This window comes from Chenopodium album, chromosome 17 (genome assembly GCF_948465745.1).
Source record: "Chenopodium album chromosome 17, dcCheAlbu1.1, whole genome shotgun sequence".
Lineage (NCBI taxonomy): Eukaryota > Viridiplantae > Streptophyta > Magnoliopsida > Caryophyllales > Amaranthaceae > Chenopodium > Chenopodium album.
In genome coordinates this window covers 44,208,460-44,221,932 of record NC_137850.1, presented here as the reverse complement: position 1 = coordinate 44,221,932, position 13,473 = coordinate 44,208,460, and positions in this window count along the sequence as shown.

Here is a 13,473-nt window from a genome sequence, read left to right as displayed (position 1 = left end):
ACGATTTGCTATCTAGTTGGCATGTAATGACTAATAATAATGTTGGTGGAAAATTTCGATTCAATTTAATACATTAAAAAAGTAAAAAAAAAAAAAAAAGTTAGCAAAAAATAAATTAAATAAAATAAATATTCAAAACCCATTGGGTTGACCTGAATCCAAAACTTTGGGTAAGGATTGAACATTTCTTGAGTCGTAAACTGAAGTGACCCTATATGAGATGACTCATGATTCGACCCTAATTGATAGGTGTACATAGTAATAAAATTTTATTAGATTGTGAAATATATTATTTTAACCGATTAGTATATATATTATAAATGGATGTTTTACACTTTAAACTACTTCCTTCGCTCAAAAAAATAACATGATATAAAAATAAATTTATATAATAATTTTTGAGAATTATAATCTAATAATTTTTTTTGAATAAAATTATAATTCAATTTGTACATCTTAAATATTGGTATTTTATCGAAAATAAAACTCTAAACTAATAATTTTATCCTAAAATTCTATCCAAATAAAATTCTAAACTATTTTTTTTATCTTATGAAATTTATTTAAATCTATCCAACGTGGCACGACACTTGGCAAAAATTTAGAACGTCAAGTGTCGCTGCCTCGTGATCTGGCTAAAAGTTTAACTTTATATATTAGGAAAATTTGCTAAAAATAACACCACCTTTCACCGGTCTTCCCTAAATAACACCACCTTTTGATTATTCCACAATAACACCACCTTTGACACACATCGGCCAAAAATGAAAAAAAAAATCGGTCACCTATTTTACAGGTTACCCTGGGACACGTGTCCTAGTATGATTGGTAAATTTTTTTTATTTTTATTTGACTTTGAAAAAACTTAAAAAAAAAACAAAAAGAAAAAAAAACAAAAAATTAACCCCCTTTCCCACGACTATCACCGGCATCCACCACCATTCGCCGGCATCCACCACCCCCACCAAGACCATCCACCTAAAACAACCCTATCCCCGACCCCCGTCCTAGTTTCCAACCCCCTTTCCAGCACCCCCTCCCCTTTCCGTCACCCCCTCTCCTTCCTTACCCCTTTTCGGCACCCACCTCCCCTGCTCGACCCCTTTGCACCACCCTCTCCCCTTCCCGACCCCTTTTCGGCCGACCCTTTCCCCTCTTCCCTTTTCCGATTTCGGCCCCCTCCCTCCTTCCCTTTTCAATTTCGGCTTCCTCTCCCTAATTTTCGTAGGCTAGGGTTTCGGTGGTGGGTTGTTTAAGGGTGGAGGAATGGGTGGAGCCGTGGAGGGGTGTCGTTTAGGGGATGGGGAAGGCTAGGGAGGTCGATCGACGACGAGGGCGGGGGGAGGGGCGCCGGCGAGGGTGAGGGTTGGGCAGGGAGGCTAGGTGGTGGTTTTTTTTAATTCTAACTTTATTTTAATTACTTAGGTTTTTTTAAAAAAATAAAAATAAAAATAATTGACCAATGACATTGTGACATGTGTCATAGGAAACCAATACAACAGGTTACCAACCGGTTTTGTTTCATTTTTGGCAAATACATATGAAAGGCGGTGTTATTCTGGAATAATCAAAAGGTGGTGCTATTATGGGAAGACCGCCCAAAGGTGGTGTTATTTTTGACAAATTTTCCTATATATTATTAGTTACTAGTTTTGTACCCCGTACGATGCCCGGGTTGTGTATTGAATTTTAAAATAAATTTTTAATCTATATATCAAATTTAAAGTATATAATTGATACGAAATTAGTAAGGAATTTATGTGCTTTTGTGACGATTAGTAGACATGTAATGATTAATAACAATGTTGGTGGAAATATTCGATTTAATACATTAAAAAAAATTAAAAATTAGCAAAAAAATAAATTAAATAAAATAAATGTTCAAAGCCTATTTGGTTGACCCAAACCCAAAACTTTGGGCAAGGGTTGAACATTTCTTGACTCGTAACCTAAAGTGACCCAATCTGAGATGACTCATGATCCGACCCTAATTGACAGGTCTACGCAGTAACAAAATTATAATATATTGTGAAGTATATTATTAAAACCGATATATATATTATAAATGTATGTTTTACGCTTTGAACTACTTCCTTCTCTCCAAAAAATATTATGATATAAAAAATAAATTTATATGATAATTTTTATGAATTATAATCTTATAATTTTTTGAATAAAATTATAATTCAATTTGTACATCTGAAATATTGATTTTTTATCGAAAATAAAACTCTAAACTTACAATTTTATCCTAAAATTCTATTCAAATAGAATTCTAAACTAACTTTTTTTTATCTATCTTATGGAGTATATTTAAATCTAGTTATGTACCCCGTGCGATGCCCGGGTTGTTTATTAAATTTTGAGATAAATTTTTAATCTATATGTCAAATTTCAAAATGTATCTCTAATACAAAATTAGTTAGGAATTGATGTACTTTTGTGACGATTTAAACATGTAGTAGGCATGTAAATGACTAATAATAATATTGGTATTTTTTTGAGATTTATAATCTAATTTTTTTTTAATAAAATTATAATTCAATTTATATATATGAAATATTGGTATTTATCTAAAATAAAACTCTCAACTAACAATTTTATCCTAAAATTCTATCCAAATTTGATTGAAAATAGAATTCTAAACTAATGTTTTTTTTTATCCTATGAAGTCTATCTAATATCCAGCGTGGCGCGACACTTGGCGAAAAGTTGGAATGCCGGGTGTCGTTGTCTCGTGGCCTGGCTAAAAGTTTAGCTTTATATATTAGTTACTAGTTTTGTGCCCGTGCGATGCCCGGGTTTTTTATTGAATTTTAAGATAAATTTTTAATTTATATGTCAAATTTTAAAATATATCATTGATACAAAATTAGTTAGGAATTGAAGTGTTGTGACGATTTGCTATCTAGTAGGAATTGGTGGAAATGTTCGATTAATACATCAAAAAAAAAATTAGTAATAAATAAATAAAATAAAATAAATGTTCAAAGTCCGTTGGGTTGACCCGACCTGAACCCAAAACTTTGGGTAAGGGTTAAACATTTCGTGACTCGTAACCTGAAATGACCCAAACCGAGATGACTCATGACCCGACACTACTTGACAGATCTACAGAGTAATAAAATTCTATTAGATTGTGAAGTATATTATTTTAACCGGTATATATTATAAATGGATGTTTTACGCTTTGAACTACTTCCTTTGCTCCAAAAAGTATTATGATATAAAAAATAAGTTTATATGATAATTTTTGTGAATTATAATCTAATAATTTTTTTTGAATAAAATTATAATTCAATTTGTACATCTAAAATATTGGTATTTTATGGAAAATAAAACTCTAAACTAACAATTTTATCCTAAAATTCTATCCAAATAGAATTCTAAATTAATTTTTTTATCTTATGAAGTCTATTTAAATCTATCCAATGTGGCGCAACACTTGGCGAAAAGTTGAAACGCCAAGTGTCGCTGCCTCGTAGCCTGGATTAAAGTTTAGCTTTATATATTAGTTATATGATGATATGATACGATATGATATTAACAAAACATCAAGTTTTTATAATTTTTTTTTTGATAAAAAAATACTCCCATCATTTCTGAAAGTTCAACTCACTTGTAATTGCACGGTTTCCAATAAACATCTTTAACTATAAATAACCGCGAATGTGTTTAAGTGAAAATTATAAAAAGTTGATATTTGGATTATTTATAGTAAGGGCAATCTAATAAGATCTCATATGCTAATTTTTTTCTATTGTATTTCACATAAAATGTGGTCAAAAGTTAATTTATTATGACCACATAAATAGTAAGTAAGTCGAACTTTTATAAATAGAGGTAGTATTAATGATTGTAATGAACATTACATGGACAAGAATAAAATTCCAAACAACAATAATGTAATACATTGCTTGATATTAAGCATGCATGATTTATTGAATTGAGATAGTGGATTGAAATGAAGGATCGGATAGAGTTGAAAATAATTATTGAAACATAAAGGACGGACAGACACCTGACGTTTCTTGGAGTACATTGCTTGATATTAAGCATGCATCATTCCTACTACTGTGGGTGGTGGTCCATCTTACCTTATTGATTGCCATTCTTGATAGCCCATCTGTGGTGCTCTGTCTTCATGACACTTCATTATTGTCATGATAAATCATGATCAGTCAACAAAGTTCAATTATTTGTTGCCTCAAAAAAAAAAAAAAAAAAAAAAAAAACACAAGAGGTTCAATTATTTGTTTCATTTATTTTAGGGGTAAATATTTTTATTAAACTAAAATATTAGTATTATAATTTAATTGATTAAATCATTTGTCTAAATTCAGCTGAATCTCTTACTCTTTGTCAGTTTGTCGCTCTACTATTTAATTAATACAAAAGTACCCACATGAAATCAACAAAACAGAGGAAGTAATACATTCAAATGATTTTTTTTTTTTTTCCATACAAGACATGGTTAAAGGGCTTAAACCCTATAACATGGGCTTAACATAGTACTCAAACACAAAAATACATAACAAGTATTCACAATGCTCATTAAAATGCATGAAAATATAAATACACGTCATACGAATAAAACATAATCTATTACGATAAGTTTAAGCTTTATAATTATAAAAGAGAGAAAATGAGACGATCTTAGTAAAACGGCAAGGATAAATTAATAGGAGTCCTAATCACAATAGATTGAAATAGTGGGCCTCGGTTCAAATTTATCTACAACCAACTTCTTAGGGCCTGTTCTCTTCAGATTATTTTCAGTTCAGTTCAGTTCACTTCAGCTCCAATAAGTTCAGTTTAATTCAGTTCAGTTCTTAATTTCCTTCTCTCATAAAATATTCAGTTCAGTTAAGTTCAACTCCAATCAGTTTAGTTCAGTTCATTTCAATTAATCAGAACAGGCCCTTAGATACTTGTACTGGCTTATCATGATGTAAGTCGCAACCCTCATCAAGGGATGTCACTTCATTTTTTTAATGACATCTTTGATGAAACTTTTATCTGCTTCTCCCTTTTCATGGGCTTCATGTGGATTTTGATTTACAAAATCTTTGATAGATTCGGGAATGGGCTGCTCTTTCAACATCTTTGCCCAATATTCACCTGGGCTTTTCCTCCCATCAACTGGCCCTGCAAACTGCTCATCATTTGGTATCCTCAGTTAGGATTTATGTAAACAAACGTCATCATTGGATTTTCATGTTGTGGGTTGAAAACATGTAAAGAAATGAGTAAGTTGAGAGTTAATGAGGTGATTCGGATTGTTTATTGCCTTATTGGAGAATGGAGAGAAATACAACTTACAAATTTAGTAGTGTCACATAAAAAATGAATTGTTGCAACTTACAAGTACTCAAAAATGGCCAAAAGAGGTGACAAGGTGAGCCTTTTTTAAATATCTAAAAGCGTATGTATGTTAGCGCCCATAAATTTATTTGCAAGACAACTACCAGTTTGACATTTAGGAATTTTGATTTCATTTATTGGTTTTCATTCCCAAAGTAGTGATAAATCACATCACCCAATTTTGATTTCATTTTGATGTCCAAAAGAAAACCTAGAAATATTAGATTCCAAGCTTCAAGCTTAATAATTACACAAAATAGCTTGGATGTTCCTTAGCTGCCTAGTAGGGGATGTTCAATATAACTACAATTACCTACTAATAGCATCCGGCGATGCGATCATCTGATCCATTGTTGCAGCTCTTTAAACAAATCAATGTAGCTTTTTTCTTTTCTAGTTCCTTAGTTACGTTGGGGAGTCGATGAATGCCTGAATTCTCTGGATCTCTAAGTCCTTCAGGTCAAGCTGCAACTTCACTCCAACCAACTCGGAGCGAAGGTTGTCCAAATCGCGTGTCAGCTCATGGATCTGACTATCCAGATCACTCGATTTCTTCTAGAGATTCGTTTCAAAGCTTGTGTCGGTTTCGATTATGTTATTAAAATGTGATTGATGGTATTGAATTTTGGCTACATAAAATTGCTACAATTAAGTGATCATCGCGCCTCCAATCCTAAAAAAAAAAGGTGACCATCTCGCTTCCCTTCCCTCCCTTCTTTCCGATCTTATGATGTGTCCAAATCATAAAGTTAATCTTTACTTCCATTTCCCCATTCGCACTATTTTTCCTCTCTTTCCATCTTTCGTTACATTTTAACATTCGGGTTCTTCAAATTTTAGAATCTTTTCAAAAAAGCATTGTTTTCCTTTTCAAATTCTAAATTTTTTTAGTGAAAAGTATTGTTTATATTTGCTTTATTAGGTTAAAATAGAAAAATGTGTTCCCGCATAACATTTCTGAAAGTGTATACATTACTTGATAGGTTATTCATTTTCCCATATCCTTTTTATTTTTCATCATTTTTTTCCCTTTCTTTTTCTCTTGCATTTGTGAGTTTTTCGACTGTCTTCTTTAGTAGCCTCTTTTATAGTAGTTTCTTATAATTTTGAATATTTTTAGATACTGTTGTCTTTCATAATCGCTATATGTATTAACAACATTGCATTTCTTAAGCACCTTTGAAGTATTTTTTGGGTATCGAAGTTGCCCGTAGTTCGAGAGGTTTGTTTTTGTGCTACAGAAAGTATACTTTGGACATTATTTCCGAGTCTGGTTTGTTAGGGCAACGCCAGGTGGCTTACCCATTGAACAAAATCATAAATTGTGTCTGGCTACTGGCGACTTACTATAGATCCCGAGGCTTATTGGAGGCTTGTAAGACGGTTGATTTATCTTGGGGTCACTCGACCCGACTTGGCCTATTCTATTCACATTCTTTCACAGTTTATGCAAGCACCGCACACTGAACATTGGGACTTTAGGAGGCAGCTCTGCAAGTGGTGCAGTACTTGAAAAGTACCCCGAGTCAAGGAATTTTGTTAAGTGCAGACAATGAGTTGTCTCTGCAAGGTTGGTGTGATTCCGATTGGGCGGTGTGTCCCATGAATCAACGTTCTCTAACAGGTTGGCTCGTGTTTCTTGGTCATTCTCCCATCTCTTGGAAGACTAAGAAACAACCTACAATACAAGTCTATGACTGGAGTTACTTATGAGTTAAAATGGCTCAAAACTTTGTTGTTGAGCTTGGGTATTAATCATCCCAAGACAATTAAGTTGTTCTGTGATAGCCAGTCTGCTTTTCACATTGCAAGGAACCTCATTTTTCATGAGCGTACGAAAGCACATTGAGATTGATTGTCATTTCGTTCGAGATGCTATTAATGAAGTTCTTATTTCTCCATTGTATGTTTCTACTTCTTCCCAATTAGCTGATATCTTCACGAAAGCTCTTGGGAAGTCGTAGTTTGATAATCTTTTATCCAAGTTGGGCAATTTCGACTCTCGTGCTCCAACTTAAGGGGAGTATTGCAAATATATTTTCCGTGATATAAGAGTATATTTGATAGAGTTTGTTTATGGTAGTTGTGTTTATCTTTGTGATTATTTTCTAATTTCTAGGATATCAAAGATAAGGTAATTTTTAATAAGATTTAAGCCGTGTTTCTACAAAGTTTAGCAACCTCATTAAAAAAATAATAATCAGTGATATGTTCATATATCTAATATCTTGTTAATCTGATTGATTTAACGAATACGGAGTATTTAATTTCATCAAAATATTAAGATTTTACAATTTATAATTATATTATTGATTATAAAAAAATATTAATGATTGTAATGAGCATTGCATTGATAAAATGTACTGTAATACGAAGTACAATAAACGAATCAGATAGAGTAGATGAAAACAAAGGATCAGATTCAGATAGAGTTGAAAATAATTATTGAAACATAAAGGATGACAGACAGCTAACGTTTCTTGGAGTACATTGCTTGATATTAAGCATGATTTATTAATTAACTGACCAAAGGGCCAAAGATGAGGATGGTTTACGATATGATGGTAGTGATGGAGAAAGGCTGACCAAGAGAAGGGAGCAAGAATGGTGTCGCCGGTAATGGGCCTAGTACCGTGGGTGGTGGCTAAACCTGTTCATCGGGTCGGGCCAGACAGGGATTTATATGGAATGGGCTGGGTCGGGTCGGGCCAAGCCTAATCCAAATGGGTTGAACTTGTCCATGGGTCATTAAGCCCGGCCCGACCCATTTAAAATGTATAAACAAACTGCAACAACCATGAAGTAAACACAATATAAGAGAATTATAAAGGGCCTTTAAGGGGCCTTATAAAGGGTCTTTAAAGGGCCTTAGCCAACAAGTTAAAAGTAGAGAACTGAGCAATGTTCTTGACAAAAATTTGTTACAATCAATTAACTAAGCAATGTTCTTGACACAAATTAGACACTTAAAACTAATGAAACTCAAAGCTGCTCCACCATATAAGCATAATTAACTGTCTTCCCAAGCATCTTGTGCCGAAACAGTCGCCTCATGGTTGTTAAAGTAGCCTGCAACAATAATATAAGACTTTAGGCAACATAACATCCGAAAATAAATTTCAGATCATGTTCTGCCATATAAAGCAGAAACAGAAGCAGTAAAATAGAAGCAGTAGTAGTATCATGTTCTTCCATATAAAGCAGAAACAGAAACAGTAATATATAAATTGTACATCTCAGCAATAGGTTCAAAATACAAGCAGTAAAATAAAAACAACTATACAGCAGCATACAGGAGTCTTATCAGGGACCAAATCTAATATACATACTTGATGTTTTAACCATGTCAGAGCTACGAGATCCAAAGAGCTAATGCCATGGAACTTATAAGAATAACAAATATGTGAGAAGAAAACAAGATTATGTATATATGATAACCAAAGGCAGAATATGTCGTAAATGAAGTGCAAATAGCTAATGCCATGCAATTTAAAGAAGAACCAGAAGTTAATAATAGCTTCCAGAAAATCAAAAGCAAAAAAAATAAAAACAATTACCTAGTATAGGAATTACCAAAAGCAAAATAAAAACAGTTACCTAGTATAGGAAACTATCATCAACCTCATCATCATCATCTCCATCATCACGGCCTCATCATCATCCGAGCTAGAATCACGATCCAAATTTGAGGGGATGTTATATTCATCAAGGCGCCAATCTTGAACACAAACTAGGGCTTGAACCGTTGAGGGTTTCAATGAGCTACGATTAGGAGATATAGTTTCCCCCCTACACTAGAAGCTGACTCGGAAGCCACCGTACTAACCGGAATCGTTAGAAGATCTCGTGCCAATATTGCAAGCTCCGGAAATCTCACGACATTTTGTTGCCAATACTCTAGAATATCTAGCTCCATGTTCAAATCAAGCTCCGATTCCTCCAAATATGACTCAAGTTGGGACTTTTTTGTTTGAGTCCTTGTAATTCTTGAACTATAACTTTGATAATAATCAAAGAAGTTTTCATCTTCAATCCTACTACTTGTAGTAGAAGGAGCAACAATTGGGGAATTTGAAAATGTTGACTTATAGTCATTATACAAAGATCTTAAAGTGTTCAACACTTTTTCAACTTTACACATAGCCTCATCCGAACCATATATCTTGTCAAAACAATATTCCACAAACTTTAACTTAAACCTTGGATCAAGAATTGCCGCACAAGCTAGATATATGTTATACTCGCACAAGCTAAAAATTCATGTGGACCTTTAGATGTCTCAAATAAACGACAATGCACCATACATGCTCCCTTAAAATACATGTTAGAAGTTGGAGACTTATTGGCCGAGAACATACATGTAACATCATAAAAGAGTTTTAAAAACTTGTGAACAACACTTAAATTTTCCCATTCATCCTCCAAAGGCACATTACTCTAGAAAGATGCATGTAATGACCCCAAATGAATAAACACATCTTTATAGTAAAGCACATTATCAAGCATCATATATGTAGAGTTCCAACGAACTTGCATGTCCATACGAAGTTTCCTCTTAGCCTCTAAATGAAAATGCTTTTGAGCAGTATCATAAAAGTCTTTGCTTCTAGAAGATGATCTTGTAACAAATTTTACCAAGTTTCTAATTTTATCTAATATGTTCTCAATACAAGATAGACCGGATTGGACAATAAGATTGATGATATGAGCACAACTTCTTATATGAAAAAAACAACCACCACTAACCAACATACCCCTTGATCCAAGACGATTTTTCATGTGCTTAACCATCACATCATTGTAACTTGCATTGTCAACCGTTAAGCTAAGCACTTTGTCATCTAAACGCCATTGATTAAGAAACATAAAAATCTCTTCGGAGATGCTTTGTCCATGAAAGGGGGGTGACAATGATGTGAACTTAATAATCCTTTTATGAAGTTTCCAATCATGATCAATAAAATGGGCGGTTATGCAAATGTAATGTTGTCAAGTATGTGATGATTTCCAATTATCAGTTGTTAAACATATTCTTCCGGGTGCACTCCTCAAATTTTTTTTTAATTTCTCTCTATAAGAGGCATACAAAGAAAAAAAAGTCTCTAGTTAAAGTTGCTCGACTAAATGGTTTAAATTTAGAATTAGCCTTTAACATCATCCGCCTAAAACCTTTTTCTTCTACGGTCGAAAAAGAATGAGAACCTTCAACAACATATAATAAAATCTCTTTCCTTAATTCACTCATATCAAAAACAAATTCTTCCTCATCCTCAATCGCCTCCCCAAGTGGAAGTCCACTAGTTCGTCTTTTACACACATCAAGCAAATGACGTATTAAATGAGATGTGCCACTATTATTGTGGGCAATTAACTCCACTTTACAATGCTTACAAATAGCGATTTGTTCACCTTTTGCGTTCTTTCCTTCCGTCATTTCTCGCCAAACTTTAGATTTCCTACTTCTTTTACGCTTACGGGCAGTATTAGATTCATCAACCTCATCATCTACCGGCATTGATGTTGTAGTTGCTTCACTTTCCATGGTTAAAAAAACTGCAAAAGTAGGTAAAAGTTTGATGTTATTCGATTAATCAATGAATGGTCTGGCTAAATCAAGTTGGAATTCGTTTAATTTAATGAGAAAACAGTAATTTCCCTGCTTTCGAGTCAGAAAAAACTAATGTCTTACAAGATAATGATAGCCTTACAAACGCATTCAGCGGTTCAATGCATACATTTTGTGCTAGGTCATTTAAAATACAAATCAAATTTGGAACAAATAGATTTAGACAAAAGAACAATTTATCACATAATTCAATCAACACTAGACTTGAATCTGATTTAAAGTTGCCCCTAACTGCAGTAAATCAACAAATTAAAGCATAATCAACCTAATAAAGCACTAAATCGAGGAGATGATGATCAATTAGCATTCAAACTTCAAAAAATATTATATAATTTAAAATCCAAGCACAAAATCAATAGATTCGTACATTATTGAGAGCGGCGAGCAAAAATACATAAATTGACATAAAAACAAACGAATTTAGAAATTAATACACGAAAACATACCTTGGTAGTTAAAGATTAAGAGCGGCGAGCAAGAAGAAGGAATTTATTAGCTATAATCTGGGAATTTTTGAAGATTATAATCTGGGAATTTTTTTAGGGTTCATAATTTGGGGGAAATAGGGAATTTTAAAATTGACGTTAGGAAGTTTTAGAAACAAACAGAAAAATTAGGATACAAAAAGCCTCTTAAGTGTTACCCAATTTCAGCCCTTTTTAACTTAGACCCAAACCTTTAAAAACCCATTATTTAATAGCCCTTTAAAAGTCCACCCCATTTAAATGTTGGATGGGTAAAACCCTTTTATAAAAGGGCTGGACTAGGGCTTTAAACGGGCCCCTAACCCATTGAACAGGTCTAGTGGTGGCCCATCTTACCTTATCGACATCGTTGATAGCCCATCTGTGGTGCTCCATCTTCAAGCCAAGTAAAATGAATTGTCCTCTCGATACCACGTACGTGGGGGTGTGTTTGGTTCACAAAATTTAGGTATGAGATTCGATTTTTAAATGATTTAAATTCATTTTAAGTTTGTTTTAATTTCAAATGTGTATCGCAAACTCACAAGGTATGAGGTTTAGAAACCCAAAGGGTAAGGGAAGGTGAGTTTGTCTCATACCACACCTCTAGGTATCAAATAAAAAGAAAAAAAAAATCATTTCTGAACAAAAACCAAACAAAAAGTATTAAGAATCAAATTCTAACCCCTTACCACCCTAATTTCATTCTTGATCCAAAACCTAGCTATATCAATTTGTGAATCAAACGCCCTTGTAAAGATAATAATTTTATAAATCAACTCAACTAAACAGTTTAACTTATATTTTAAGTTTAAGAGTGATTCTATTCTCTATTACCTTATACATATAGAGAAGTGGATTTTTAATCAAAACGGCTAATTTGACAAAAGTATTTACCAAAATGGCTAATTATGAATTTTAATTCCAAAACTAGCTAAATTATTGACTTGGAAATAAATTAGCTATTTCTTGTTCCTTTGAACCACCTTTGTTCAGGGTTCACTTTATTTTATTATAATTTTTTTTTAAATTTTGTTTTTTGGTTTTATTTTAATTTTGTTTTAGGATTTTTTTGTAAGTTGTAAAATTTAACGATATACAGAGTACAAATATACTAATTTTTTTCGTCTAAATTGACAGATCGTATCATTTAAATTTCAAATTTTAAGTAGTATTGTTCTATCAATACTACCGCAAATTTATACAACGATAAGGGTTTTAAAGTATTGTTCATCTTTTTCATGCCTATTAATTGTATACTCTCTGTTAATGTCAGCTAATTAGAATATTTTTGAGTTTAATGTGTATAATAAATCAAATTTACACATAGTTATGTGATATATAATGGTAGACAATGAATATGTTCTCAGTTTTTTTTTTTTTTTTTTTTGCCTAATTTTTTTTTTTAAATGCTGCTTGCACCTATGAACAAAGTAGAGTCTCCAGAGAATTGTTGCAAATATATTATGTTGAATATTATTTTTCAAATTAATGGGATATATTTTTTTTTTGGTGCAAAACAGGGGAGAACCCCTAACAAAAGAAAAACACACTAACAAAAATTAAAACAAAGATAAGAAAACAAACAAAACAGAAAATAAAAGCACACCCTACGAAAAACAACCTAGCTACCCTCTCATCATTGGATATCTTAAACTATGGCATTAGAACCCCCCCTCCCCCCAAAAAAAAAATTTCTTTAAAAAAACCCATAAAGTTAACCAAATTAGTTCAAAGGAAAATAAGAAATAAATAATTTCCTTCTAAGTTAATAAGTTAGTTAATTTTGGAATTAGTATTAATAAGTAGCCGTTTTGGTAAATAGTTTTGTAAAAGTAGTCATTTTAATAAAAGATCCTAGAGAGTAGAGAATGTACTCTCAAAAAGAAAAATGAGAAAAATAAATCAAAATTACGCGAATTATCAAATAAAACTTTAATTAGGTAAGAGATCGAGATCTCTTTTAGGATGGGAAACAGTACAAACATATAGAAAAATACATACTCTGTAACAAGCAAG